Source organism: Dermacentor andersoni, chromosome 4 (assembly GCF_023375885.2).
Source record: "Dermacentor andersoni chromosome 4, qqDerAnde1_hic_scaffold, whole genome shotgun sequence".
NCBI classification, from domain to species: Eukaryota; Metazoa; Arthropoda; class Arachnida; order Ixodida; family Ixodidae; genus Dermacentor; species Dermacentor andersoni.
In genome coordinates this window covers 100487298-100501407 of record NC_092817.1, presented here as the reverse complement: position 1 = coordinate 100501407, position 14110 = coordinate 100487298, and the positions used below count along the sequence as shown (strand labels likewise).

General features: G+C 53.2%; 1 protein-coding gene across 6 annotated transcripts in view; it reads right to left on the bottom strand.

Annotated features, from left to right (window-relative positions):
- Positions 1–14110, bottom strand: part of LOC126536542 (uncharacterized) — a 470489-nt gene that overhangs the window by 42847 nt on the left and 413532 nt on the right. The gene's annotated exons all lie outside the window — the stretch shown is intronic.

Genomic DNA, 14110 nt, shown 5'->3' with positions numbered 1-14110 from the left:
TACGCCGTTGGTTTCTAGAACGGCACACATTAGCTGGATAGCGCGTAATACACGTAATCAACGAACATTCAGCCGCATCGAGACTGTCCTGCCACAAAAGTGAAGACCGCGCCTTATTTCGATGCGAGAGCACGAGTCCATTCTTCAGAGGTGTACACATCGTCGGCGGGCTATGAATTTCGGCGATTACGAGGAGACAAGCAAAACTATATAGGGTCGACGCAGCGGTCGAAGCAAGTGCAGTGCATGATTACGGCCGGTGCACGCAGATGGCGAGCGATGCTAATTAGAGGTTGCGTGGCCGGGCACCACTAGCAGGCCGCAGAGGCCACGTGGAACGCCGCCTAGCCGCTGGCGGCTACTGTTCAATCTTGACCTTTTCCATAGGAGTCCGCGACGCGACGGGTCATCGCGATAAGCGACCGTCCGGCACGTAATTGCAGTCTCCGGCCGGGCTCTTTATAGCCAGCTACACCGCGCGTCCCCCTAGCTGCGATACTGCGTGAAGCCCGAAAGAGGCATCTATACAATCCTTCGGCCAGACGTGGGCGCAGGCAGTTCCTCATAGAAGGGGCAAATTGGCGCAGCGTATACATATATATTTTTTTTCTTGTGTTTTGAAACTGCTCTGCTTTTGCGCGTGGTATAGGGTGACACGAAGCTATAGTTGCCTAAATAAGGCACTGTCGCACTTCCTATATACGAAGCGGGGCTGAGACAAGTCTTTGACCTCTCGGCGGTAAATCAAGATGACTCTAACTCGTAACCATCCGTCGCTATAAGCAAAGCTGTGACGCTTCAGGGCAGCGATAATGGTATAACGGGTTTCGTAAGTTCTGTGATCGCAAGTATTCACACCTGTCGCGTTGGCGGAGGAAGGCCCTAGAACGCTCGGTTTAGCTCTTAGTAACTGATGGGTCTCAGAAACCACTGGAACTACAGACGATGCATATGACGTAGTTTCTTACCTCAAAATGCAACAAGGCCCTAAAATCTTTACAGAAACGCCCCTGAAACAGCGGCGGCAACGGTACGAAAGAAAGAGACAGAGAAAGACTCCTCAATTAATTTTCGTGAGGTTTGCCTACTCCAGAGGGGTAAGAAAAATGAAATGATATGCACAGTGCACGGCAGATATACGGCCCAAACAAAACACAGCCTACACATATGGCAAATACGAGGTCTGTGGTCTTCAATTTTTCATGAGATAAGTTTAGCTGGTGGCATTACATGTGCTTGCGTGCGTGTGTGTGCGGGCGTGTCCTCTTTTCTTGGTATTTTGTGTGCGTTATTTGAAGTATTAAAGCTGCAGACGGGAAGGCGAAGCATAGTACACAAAATAAAAGAAAAAGGGGGGGGGAGAGGAAGGAGCGATAAGCGTTCTCTCAGAACAAAAACGCTCTTTGTAGGTCATGACGAAACGGAACGCTAGAGGCAAGGTTTTCTCGGTGTTGCTTATTCGCTGCGGCAACGCTATATTGTTGCGTACCGCGCGATACGCGAACAGATTCGACGCACAATGGAGCTCATAAGTCAGTCTCGATCGGGAGACACGTGACAAACATGCGCGGACAGCCACACCACTAGCACGCGCGTGTGCGCAAGTTCGATGCACGAATGACCCCTTCGCCCGAAGACAGATCACAGAGCAGAGAGCACCGCGCGAGTCTCCGGTGAGTGGCCGGTTCATAAATTGGCGGCGCGCGCGGGCGCGCGCTAGGAGAGAGACCGCCTATGCGCGTATTACACCGAGGAACGAAACACGAAAGCAAAACTTGCGCAGCGCAGAATGGCCGTACAGTGAGGCGGCTGCCGAAGCCTCGTCGTCGTCGTTGTCGTCTTCGTCCTGAATAAATAGATGGCCGGCCCCCACGGCATCGCCTCGTCTTCGCCCGCGGCGGGGTTGGGGTCCGCTCCTTTGTTCCGGGGGCCGCGCGGAGGACCATAAAATATTGTAATGAGGCATTAGCGATTGCGTCGCCGCCGCCGCCGCTTGTCTCTGCAGCGGCAGCGAGCTCGCGGTCCGCGCGGTGGCATTCGGCCGACCGGCCGCCGCACCGCACCACCGCTCGCGCCGCGGGCCGCGATGACCGGGGCCGGCAATTACGGCCCGTGCCGGGACGCAATTATCGGCAGCTCTCTGCGCGCGTCGTCCGACCGGGCGCGCGAGCGATCGAACAACTCTCGGCACGCATTAAGGCGCCCGGGCCCAAAAGAATAATGGTGGCCGGCCATTACTCGAGCCTTGAACTGCATTTATGCACACACACACACACACGTACGCACAGACGAGGGGACGATTCTTGCAGCAGCAGCAGCAGCCAGCGGTAAGCGCGTCGGCGATGGCATGCCGCCGCCCCCGGGCGTTCGACGGCGAGATTAAGTGTCCCGGCGCGCCTAGGGCGGCCCGGGATTCGCTTTGTTGTTGCTGCTGCTGCGAGACGACTTCGAAACCCGCCCTCCTCCCATTCTAGTCTCTTGCTTTGTTTATTTCCCCTTTCGTGGTGTCGGGTGAAGGGTATACCCAGCAGCGACGATGGGCCCCTGTATAACTGCTCTGGCTTATACGAGCTGCTCGCGGTGAACTGGACCGGGCGGCCACGTATTTTTTTTTTTCTTTTTTCTTTTTTGCTTCTCGTCCCAAACAACCGCGGACGCGGCGACTGGCACCAATGTTCCGGGACAACAATGCCGGCCCCCTTGGTTACCGTTGTTCTTTGGGCAGCTGGGAATGCGAGTGCCAGTATATAACCATCGAACCCTCCCTGTTCAGGTGCCTGTTCGGCAGAATAATTCACAGGCGAATGACCGCCAGTACCCCGCATTTCCTGCGAGAAAACGCCCTTAACAGCCACCGGTATTAAGGATAAGTATTATTTCATGGTCACAAGTGGCGTCAGATTTGTGGTATACAAGAACAGCTGTGTAACCTTACGCGAGGGCAGTGAACACCGACGTTCTCCGAACGGTGCAGGTTAGCGAGCACAAGAGTTCTGCCGACTGGCACCATACGGTCGCCACCGGCGGTCGAGTCTTAGCCAACTCCCCTCCTCCCGCGAAATGCTGACTCCATATGTTGAAAAAAGAAAAGAAAACGCGATTGTGCCTCCGTAGGACAAGACAGGCCGCACGCGCCGAGCGGACGACAAACGACTGGGTATAATTTACATTCATGCGCATTTTCTGCCGTTAAACCCGGGAGCGAGCGGCAGTCATGCTCGTGCCGAGGCGTGCGCGCCCGCTCGTTTATTCGTCGGGATAGTTAAGAGCTGTGATTCGGGCAGACAACGGAGGGTAGGAGCGACGGCAAAAACAACCAGTGGCAGCGGCAACAATGAGGGAAGAGCAAAAAAAGAACCGTTTCGGCCCACGTGCACCGAAAAAAAAAGGACTGTCCCGCTATGGATAGTCTTCCTCTTGGAGCATTGCCTGTAATTTTCGTCGTCGAAGCGTCTCTGGTTATTCGCGAGCAGGGGCGGTCGAGACACCCGGTGTAGTTGTACGGGTGGTTAATCGAATGAAGGCGGACACACGCGGCAGGCGCTCCAACGACTCAACTGGGACGAGACCAAAGTGCCCGGGCTCCGCGTGCTCGCACGCGCAGCGTGATCATTCGTGGGCCTCGGCGGCGACAGATGGCGCTGCGGTCGCTTGGTGGCCGTTTATGACTGGTGCTGCTGCGGTCGGCCGGCAAACACTTCCAGGCCCCGCAGCCGGAGCAATTCGATTAAGGCTACTATCCAATTGCAGTGAATGTTTCTTTCCGCGCGGAGTGGACAAGGAAAATACCTCGTTTCTTTATAACACCATGGCAATGTACGGTCGCGTCACAGATGTTATCTCCGCGGCAGGGGATTACATATAAGCTTGCCCTGTCAGAGTAGTAGTCTAGATTTCTCTGCGTCCGCTGGCGCACGAGAGATAGTTCAATTAGTTCAAGACAACTAAAATAATCTCGAGTAAGCAGAAAACGCTACATCTGAATCGAAACGGGCAGCCCGGCGAGCTGCTTCTGGAGAGGGCAGTGGCGACGTTTAAGAAATTATAAACAACGAAGAGGAGATCTAGTGGCGACACTTTAAGAGAGTGTCTTCAACTACAATGGATTCTAAACATTAATGACACGCATGAGTTTTCTTGACTGCAGAAATAGACTCCTATAGAAAAACTTTAGTTGTTGGCGAAGCCCTTAAGCCAGCAGATAAGTTCCAACACAGTCGCTTCGGCTGCAATGAATGTTGTGCGTTTTTTGTTGAAAAAAGCATCCGCAAGATGCCAGCTAATGCGCTGCTGTTGCCGTGCGCGTAAAGATAGTGGGGTGTAAACGTCACCGTCGGCGAGCACATGGTAACCAGTATATAAATAATTCGTTCGGTAACGCTGATCGGGACTTGCGCATTCCAATTTTAATATAATTGACGTAAGAAAATCCACAATTATCAGCCGAGCTATTTGGCGCACATAAAACTAGGGAGCCCAGAATGATCCAAGAAACTATTTTTAAATGAAATTCGTGTGCTCCAGACAAATCCGGAGTTATACCCTTTCATGAACTGGAATTGGAAGCTGCAGTGAAATATGAGCCTTTTTACTGAGCACGTTTGGCTCATGAGGCAATAATGTCCCTAGAATGCTCTCTCTCTCTCTCTCTTTCTTTTCATGCTGAACTTCACGAATATATGGCAAAAGAATTTGCCTGAATAAATGTTTAACCTCTGCCTAGCATTAATGCATTCAGTCTACAGTGTTCCGAAACTGCAGCAATGCAGCTAATACTAAGCAACACCTATATCGCCAGTGCCCAGTCATCGAGGATTTCCTACTCTCGCAGACACCACAATTAAGTGCAGCAAAAATTAAACGCACTCGTGCTCTCGCAGGTGTTATGTTGTATTTATTGTGAACTTCATGCTCCAACGGACTCTAAGATAAGTACATTAGGTTAAACTGCCGAATGTTTGCCGTAAAGACGCCACAACAAAAACGCACGACTGCTAGTCTGCTAGTGGTCGCAAAATCCTACACTAGGTCGAGTACGGCCCGAACCGCAGGGCCCATCGGTGTCGTACTGGCACTTCGTACTCGCCCCTAGGGGGCATACTGCCTTCGGAATTCGGTGCAGTCTTTAATCCCGCACTACGCAGTTCCTCATCCAGGAGCACATAGTAACATTAAAATTAAATAATGGGGTTTTACGTGCCAAAACCACTTTCTGATTATGAGGCACGCCGTAGTGGAGGACTCCGGAAATTTCGACCACCTGGGGTTCTTTGACGTGCACCTAAATCTAAGTACACGGGTGTTTTCGCATTTCGCCCCCATCGAAATGCGGCCGCCGAGGCCGGGATTCGATCCCGCGACCTCGTGCTCAGCAGCCTAACACCATAGCCACTGAGCAACCACGGCGGGTGACATAATAATATAATGTGATTATATAACGCATTATACAATCTATCAAAAAAGAAAAGAGTTGTTTTCCACCAACTCACACCGAGTCCAAATTAAGACGCACACACAGTACAGAACCGCTTGTACTCGACAAGCCGCCACAATCTAGCAAGACCTCGAACATTGTTGAGCCATAAGGTAGAAACATGGGCCGATAGGCGTAGCATATTGCTCAGCGGCTGAACACACAAAGCTTTTCGTTCGCAGATGTCATTTGGCATTGGCTAGCCGCCTTCGTTAACAATACCCCCAGCATTCGGATTGGCTGTAATTTGCTCTTACCAACACATGTGGCGGAATGGCTTTTAGTGATTACGGACCCAGATTCTGGAAGAGCAGCGTTTAGGCAATGCACAAGGAAGATGCGTTTCCCTCTCTTCCTTGGGCTTCCTCTAATTAAGCGCTGGTCCTTCAGAGTCTCAACAATGTTACGCGACACCACAGCGCCTCAGTCCTAACTTGTCTTGACTTGGCTAGGCTGCAGTCGCGGCGGATGCTGGTACACTGAAAGGAAACATTTGTCTCAGCTTCAGAAGGGAGCGGCACGCCACTAGCCAGCCACGCACGGAACGTGTCGCGTCACTCCGCTTTCTAACCGGAAGACAACACCAGCCGCATCCGGTCAGCGCCAAGAAACAAACACAGGGCGAACACACGCGGTTGCCCCTTGCCGCCATTTTCACTCGTCGAAACCGCCCAGTCACCCGTCTGACAGAGTTTGGGGACACAATGCGGCACGCGTCCAGGACGGGGCCGAATCTCAGACGACTCTTCGTCAGCCTCTCTCGTGCGTCTGTCTCGTCTTGCGATGCCTCGACGTTCGAAGGACGAAAAGACAGAGGACGTCGAAACAGCAAAAGAGAATAAGAAAAACGACGCCTAGGCGCCGACGGGAAATAGGAGTCGTAGCGGAGGTTCTGGGAGGGGTCTGCCGAAAAAGCTCTCTTGTCTCTCCGGCGCTCGCCGAAAAACAGAAGAGATTGACGGCGCAGATAAGCGAACAAAGCCGGAAACAAAGGCGAAGCGGAAGCGTCTGGAGGCGCAGCAGGCATCGGGACAGAACGTTTTCCGTTTCCACTTTTTCATTTATTAGTGGGCTTCTCCTGCCTTTGTTGTGATCTTTCACTGGACTCCTGGCTGCCACCCCCTCACTTCCCCAGCCTCTCGGTGAGTGGCAATAAAAACGCGAATTGCCCTCTGAGCAATGAAACGCCAGCCCCAGTGAAGAAAAGCCACGCGGCGCCCCGTGAGGGTATACAGCAAAAAACGGTCCAGGCTTTCGAAAGGGACCGTTCTGCAAAAGGCTTTCCGGGAAACGTCTAGCACAAGTGAGTGCCTCACGGTGCGCCACGTCTTCCGAGGTACTTGACCTGACTGAGAAAAGTGCGAGTGTCTGTTTTGGAGATCAAAAAAAGATTGCGCGACATTAAGCAGAACGCGTTGTTACACAGCACGGAGTGAGCACGCGACAAATATAATAGAACGGAAAGGGGGCAAGTAGTACAATTGCTCATCTGTTTTCAACGCTAACCTTCCTGTCACCGCGGATGTTGCCGCCAAATCAAAACTAGAACTCTGGTCCCTAACACACAAAAGATGACACATTCGCACTAAGCGGTTACGAAGATTCCTTTTAAATTAAAAGCCTGGGCACACAGTTTTCTTTTCTTGTGAGAAAAAAATCTAGCTATTCGGATATTAGTGCCAGTTGCACAACCTTTCTTCTTTTTTTCGTAGAAAGACCAGAACGCGCAGCGCAGCAATGCCCGTACTGAACAAAACGTGTCCGTGTAACGAGAAAAGACACCAGCCGGCGGAACAGCAGGTCAAAAGCGGTCGGCGCGCCTTCATCGCGAAACGGCGAACGAGCCGAGCCGACCAACTCAAGCTGCTCCGTCAGACAGGCGCTTCCTTCTCTCGAGCTCCGCTTTGTCCCCTCGACGTGAAACCCGATACACGTGTCTCTTCCCCGTGGTGGCTTCGCAGAATTCCTTGCTCCGCCGGGCACTGTCATTGCCAGTATTCCCACCAGGACCGAAAACAACGACACAAAGAATGGGGAAAGAGGAGAGGGGGGCATCCAGAAACAAGGAAAACGAGACAATAGAGGGAGAGGGCAAAGGGCGTGAGGAAGGGCCCAGCGAGAGATAAAATAAAGGCCAAGTCGAAGAAAGAAGAAAGGCTGCTGCTGCAGATGACAAACGCCGGTTCTCGGTAACGGAACCACCGGGGGATGGAAAGACCCCACTTCAACCAAAGCTGTAGCTCCTCCTGTCGCCGAATGGAGTCCGCTGCCCCATTGGTAAAACTGCCTCGGGCCTGTCCTCGCTTCATTCTTCCACACGCATCCTCCCTTCCGCGAAGCGCTGCGGCGTCCGAAGACGCAGCTGTTGCGCTCGTGTAACCGGCCGATGCAGGCGAGGAAGTCGAACGGCAACTAGAAGGCAAGAGGTCAGCAGCTCGGGTTCCTTCAGACCCTGTCTCATCCAGTCTGCAGCTCGCTGGGACTATCGGTGCTCCCCTCCCGCTGCTCCGTCCATCTCTTTCGCCACTTCTCCTGAGCTGCGTCGCAGCTTACTCCACGTTTATCGTCGCCTCAATTCACGTTTTTCTCGTCTTCGAGAGCCTTCGCCAGTTCAAGGCATTCATTCCTGTGTGAGCCGCTACAAGAACACATACACACGCACGCACACAAGCGGGCGCGACGTTTTAACACGCTTCCTACCAAGCGCACCTAGCTTTGCCACAGTGCTCACGCGCCTTCGGAGAAGCTGACTGTTCTCCCGGCAGGTGACGACTTGCACTATGTGTAGCGTTTCATGGCAGTAGGACCGGAAAACAACTACAAAAAAAATCGCCTATTAACCTGCAAACAAAAGAAGCGGGTCTCCAGAATGTTTGTTGGAGTGGAAAACTCGTGGATTTTAGAACAGTCTGCGTCGAAAAAATGCATGGTCATCATTCGGGCAGCTATGGGTTGACAGAATAATGGCAAGCAAAGAATGCCCCTGCTTATGCCTGCCTCTTGGTTAAACAGGGGAATGTACAAATCCCAAAGCAATCATTAAACAATACGTCAGGGTCACGCCAAGTTAGTCACTGTTCACGTCACATTGACGCCGTGCCGCAATCCCGTGCGGACCATGCGAAATTTCGTCGGACGTATCGTATTCATCTCGTCCTCCCTTTCTAGTAGTCCGAGACCCAAGCCTCAATGAAACAAAACGAGCAGAAAAAGAACACACAAACAAACAGAAGAAACGACAAGAAAAGAGCCTGTAGCGGGGGTCGAAGGGCGTGGGGGTGTGACCTATCTGTTTCAACTGGGCCGCACACACGCACACGTTTGCTTCAGGGGGAATGAGCCTTCGAGAAACAAAAGGGAGGGGAAGGTGGCACGGCGAGGTCGCTGCTGTCGGTGCTTAAACGAGGAATAGATAAAGAAAAAGGGATTCGCACGCAGGAGAACAAACGAAGCGCGACACAGAGACACCGGGTTGCGGAGAAGGAACGGCCGCGGGCTCAACAGCGGAAGGCCGGAAAGCAAAAGAGGACAAGAGAGAGGTCGAGGCGTAATCGAGAGGCGTCAGAAGTTGTATCCTCGGCGCTAACATCTGGTTCTCGGCTGTGCGCTCCTTTGAAGAGAAGAAGAAGAGCTGCCTCCCTCGCCATGATCCCCCCGCCCCCGGCCCTCTCCTCCCGACACGCCCGCGTGGAATTCTATTGTCGCAACTCTCCCGGGGCAGCCGCCGCCAAGCCGCAAGCGGCAACGGCGGCGGCAGAAGTACAGAAGAGGGACGAGGCGGATGAGAAGGAACCAGAGTTGGAGCACCATGCGGTTCCCACAAAAAGGGAGCGGTGCCCCGACGCGGTCTTTTTTTCTCAGGACCACTTGAGCGTGATTTACTGTCGCCTCTGCGGACGTCCGCAGCTGCGTATAATCGAAAGCAAACAGGGTGCGTGTGACGGAGAGGGGGATGCCAGCGGAGGAGGGGTGCAGGGAGACGCGGTGGCGATAATTTTAACGAAGCCGCCGCTTGCGATGTGAGACAGCCATGCTGCCGAAAAAGCGCGCGCGGTCGCTTCCTTCCCGGTGCAGGACTTTGTTGCATGGGACAGAAGTCCAAGATGTAAACGCTCCGAGGGTAATCTCATCTGCTGGACAAATGTTACGCCCTCGGTCGTTGTTTCCGACTGTCACGCGATTGACAGAACCACGTGCCTGAATAAAAAGATATACAAAAGATCAGGGGAATCGAAGTGTCTCTGAAAGCTGATCACAAAGTTTAAAGAAGTGATTGATTCAAACCGAGTACGTACTGCTACGCCTACAAAAGAGTGTCAACTTGGGCTAGTTGCCAGATGTTAGGCAGAATAGAACGCAGGGCTTCTTGCATTCTGTTGCTTTTCTTTGTTCTGTCCCATAGGCTGTTTGTTGCTCTATCTTCCACTGTCTAAGCACAATAGGGTTAAGTGAGAGGTCGGTACGGCGCACATCAAGATTATCCTTTCCGACTGGAGGAACGCAAAATTCAGAAAGCGAAAACAGTACAAGACGCTCATCGGAGTGTTCTTTCAGTAAAACGACCCCCGTTGGTATTACCTAAGAGTTTGCACACGAAGTCTACAAGACCACGGATTCAGCTACTTCTCGATGATGCCTGCATTGAAAGCTACACACGTCCTTCACGATGTTGTCGATCAGCTCGTGTGACAGAGGGCGCCTAACGAAAAATGAATTTGCTTGCATGTCCGCAGTAACAATTCTATGTCAGTGCTTGATGGAACATGGTTAGAACGGCGCGTTTTGAGTACCGCACACAGAAGGAATGCACACGGGTCAGTGCTAAATATCTGCAACCTATATCTTGGCAGTCTCGCCTTACGGACTTCTGGAAAGTTGTAGACTGGCTATGAAGCTAGCTCTTCCATCCCCTTACGCTGGTGTTTCCATTTCTGCTTTAAAAAAGCGCGAGCAGGGCAAGAACCGTGAGGTGTAGAAGATGTATCACCGACATTATTTCGGGCTTTGTTTGGCTAAAATGTTGAAACGTAAGAAAAAAAAAGCGATATGTTCGCACGTTTAACACACCAGGTGGAACCCTTTCGCAGATCTCTCTCTCTCTCTCGACTGCCGGCGACATCATGCCAAACGTAAAAGTAGCAAAAACAGAAAAAGTAGGAACGGCGGGAAAATAAAGGAGAGGACGTGCGAAATATCAAACACAAAACGTGCACATTTCAGCTGCTATGGAGACGCGAAGAAAAATTTGAAGAAAGAGGCTCGGCGAAAGAAAAATAAATCAATAAAGAAAGGACAAAAGTGGAATGGCTGAGAGTGAGAGATTCATCATCCGGGAGCCACGGGCTTGGATACATTTCCAGGGCCCCAGGCAATGGCACGCGGTCGACGCGTCTAAAAACGGTCCATCGAAAAACACGCGGTGGGAGGGGGACACGCCGAACAACAAGCTCTGCGGCGAGGATCGAGACGGAACGCGGAGACGCCGCCGAGACGCCACCGATGGTTTCGGTCGTGAGAAAGACAACAAACGAGCGCCGAGGGACCGTCGGGTAAATTAAAAATAAGACCCGGAGACGAAGAGGGGACCCGAGCCAACGTCCGGAGAGCGGGCGGCAGGCTGAACGTCCAGCGGGTTCTCTCAAGAGCACGCAGCGGGCGTCGGTGCGAGTGTTAGCGCGAGAGTGTGTGTATACAAAGCATGTCCGGGGCGGAAGAGAAGTTAGCCAAGAGTGCCTCGCAGGGCGATACGAGAACGGTACACGAGCGCGGGCTGTTGCTACTCTGTATACCACCCTGGCGATGAGGAGCCCAGATGGCAAGTGCACTATACGTGGGCGCGCCAACAAGCCTCCTTCTTGCGGGAGAGCCGGCGCTATTTAGGCCACCGGAGAGAGCTGTTGCGACAAGAAAAAAAGAAAATGATAACTGCAGTATGAAGACAAAGAAGCTTTAGAAGGAAATGTTGCCTATAGATGGAGTGCGGCTTTTAAAGACTGCTCAGCACACAGGTGTAGCAGAGGTATGAAAAAGCAAATCAGTGAGAGGTGCAAACGAGTTCTTGAGATCCGACCTGCAATATAACCGACCTTATACGTGGGCAAACTTCTGTTCCCAACTTAGTTTCGAAAGCCGCATTCGCAACAAGTTTCACAGCTCAGAAAGAAAGCAGCGGCTATAAGCTCACGTGTGCTGGCTCTGCGAGCAAGGAAAACAGCACAAGGTGGCGCTGCAGTATGGCGGGCTGATAGGCCTTACCACCGGCGCTGTCTTAAGCGCTGTCTGTTAATTACCCCACGAAGAGCAGTTCGACGCCGTGAAGTTGGCGGAGGAGAGGTGGGGCGCAATTTAGAATCGCCGGCTCGCGCCCCAGTGTGTGTAGTCAAACATTAGACAAGGCGAGACGGCTTTTGAAGGGCCTGACGCACCTCGACCTGCAAAAGCCAAGACAATCCATTTTCCTCGCGTTGAACAACGTGACTGAGGCAACGTGCAGCAGAAAAGGCATCGCAGAGGTGAGAATACGACCACCGCACTTCCTCCCGCCTTCGTCTTCGGCAAGCGCGCGCCACTTCATAAACGGGAACGGCGAAGCTCAGCCGACAAGCGTGCCTGACGCAATGACGCTCTCAAACAGGAACTTTCCGAATGCGGCGGACCATCATCCATCAAGCCAATTAATTACAGAGGACCTTCCACCAGGGAACACGGCGTCGCGTCCTAAAAGATCGAGGCCCGCGGGGGCAAGGGTGCGCGGCGACTGGTCCGCGCGTGTAGCGGCCCGTGCCCGTGCAAGCGGTCATCCGGCCTCATCTCATATACAACGAACGCGCAAGGCGGTGCAGTACAAAGTGGCCGCACTTCTTTGTTCGCAGCCCACGGTAAAGAGGCTGGCGCGTGAAGACCGATTATAAAACGATATTCGTTATCCCCGAGTAAAACTGAGTTGCTGCGCGGTTACCTGATTTAACGCGGTAAGGCCGCACTGCAGGGGAACACCTCGCTGTATAACGTCTATCCGGCACTTGCTCGATGGTAGTATACACGCGCTTTGGCCTTGCTTTAAGATGACGTATACCCACTCGACTCTCAAAAAAAAAAAAAAAAATGCGGTGCAACTGATAATGCCGCCAAATTGCGCTTTGCTGGCAACCCTGCGGATGCCGGCACGACGTGATTGAATCGACTTTAGATCGACTTAAACACGAAAATAAGCTTTGGAATCGCTTCTTTTCTTCTTGTTTCTTTCTACCCCCGCCATCTTACGGGTCGAGGAACCGCGAAACTACTACACGCGACCGAGAAGATTCCTGCGGGAGGAATCGGCGGAATAAGAAACTGCGCATTACATCATCACTGTGTGCACAGGAGGCACGTTGTTGGCATCTGCGAGCCGGCCGCCAAAAGACGCGCCAGATAGGGAGAAAGAAAGGGAGGTGACGGCGCGCCGCCTGTACAGCGCAAGAAGAAAAGGCCGCCGGCGCGCGAACGGGAGCGAAGAAGATAATGCATCTCGCGCGCCTCTTTCTTCCTCGCGGCGTCCGATCACGTAATGCATCTTCGGCCAGAGCCTGCGTATCGGGGCAGCACCGCCGATGCGACCGGCGGAACGGGCAGGGAGCGCAAGGGAGCTCCGTACACCTGCTATCGGTGCCGCCGATCGGCTGAGATTGGCCGCCGCGCGGCCACTGCTGCGGCGCTACCACACCGCGCCACCGGTCGCCTACGGCGCGGCCCTCATTACGCAGCGAGCCCTTGGTCAGCTGCGTCCCGCTTCCTCCTCGCTCGTGGCTGGCCCCTAAGAACGTTAATCGGCCCCACCTCACCAGGCCGCGCGACGTCGTCGACGACGCCACGGCTCTCGATAATCAATGATTTTTGCGGCTGTTACGCTACTCGCCGGCATCCCCCGCTCCTGCAACACTCCTTTCGGCATCAGACGTGCGGACGTGTCCGCCACTGTGCCGAAGGGAGGGGGCGATGAAGAGAGAAGGACAGCTGACGCCGAGAAAGAATCGGCGGCTACGCCGATGAAAGCGCTTCATCATGTTAGGTCGTAAGACTGGGCAAGACGAGGAGAAAGAACAAGAGAAGGGAGCCGTCGGCGGTAGCAGCCTAGGTGTCCGTCGGGGGCGCCGACAGCGCCCGAAGCCATGCTCGCAGTGCTGAAGCAATGCGGCCATATATATATATATATATACCTGGCCGAGGCGACGCGAGTTAGACACTGGCGCACGATCGCGCCCCCTGGCGCCATTTGATCCGGTTTGTTGTATTTGGCTTTTCTCGTAAGGGCAGCCGTACACGTGGAAGAGCAAGACGACAATCGGCTTCGCGGGTACATCGATCAATCGCGCGCACGCATTCCGCTTTCTGCGAGGAGGAAGTGCTGGGAGAACTTGCGGCGCGAAAAAGCCGGAAGTCCACAAACTGAACACGCCGAGCAAGGTCTCGCTAGGTACACGTGTCGCGTCCATTTGCCAAAGGGGAGAGAGAAAAGAGGGGAACGAGATTAAGCGTAAGTGCTTGTTCTGTGCCTCGGCAATGCTCCCCCATTCCTTTTTCTCGAAGCAATGAAACGGTGTCGACAATCAGCTACCGGACATCCCGTGCTCTATACACAACACTATGTACGACCCT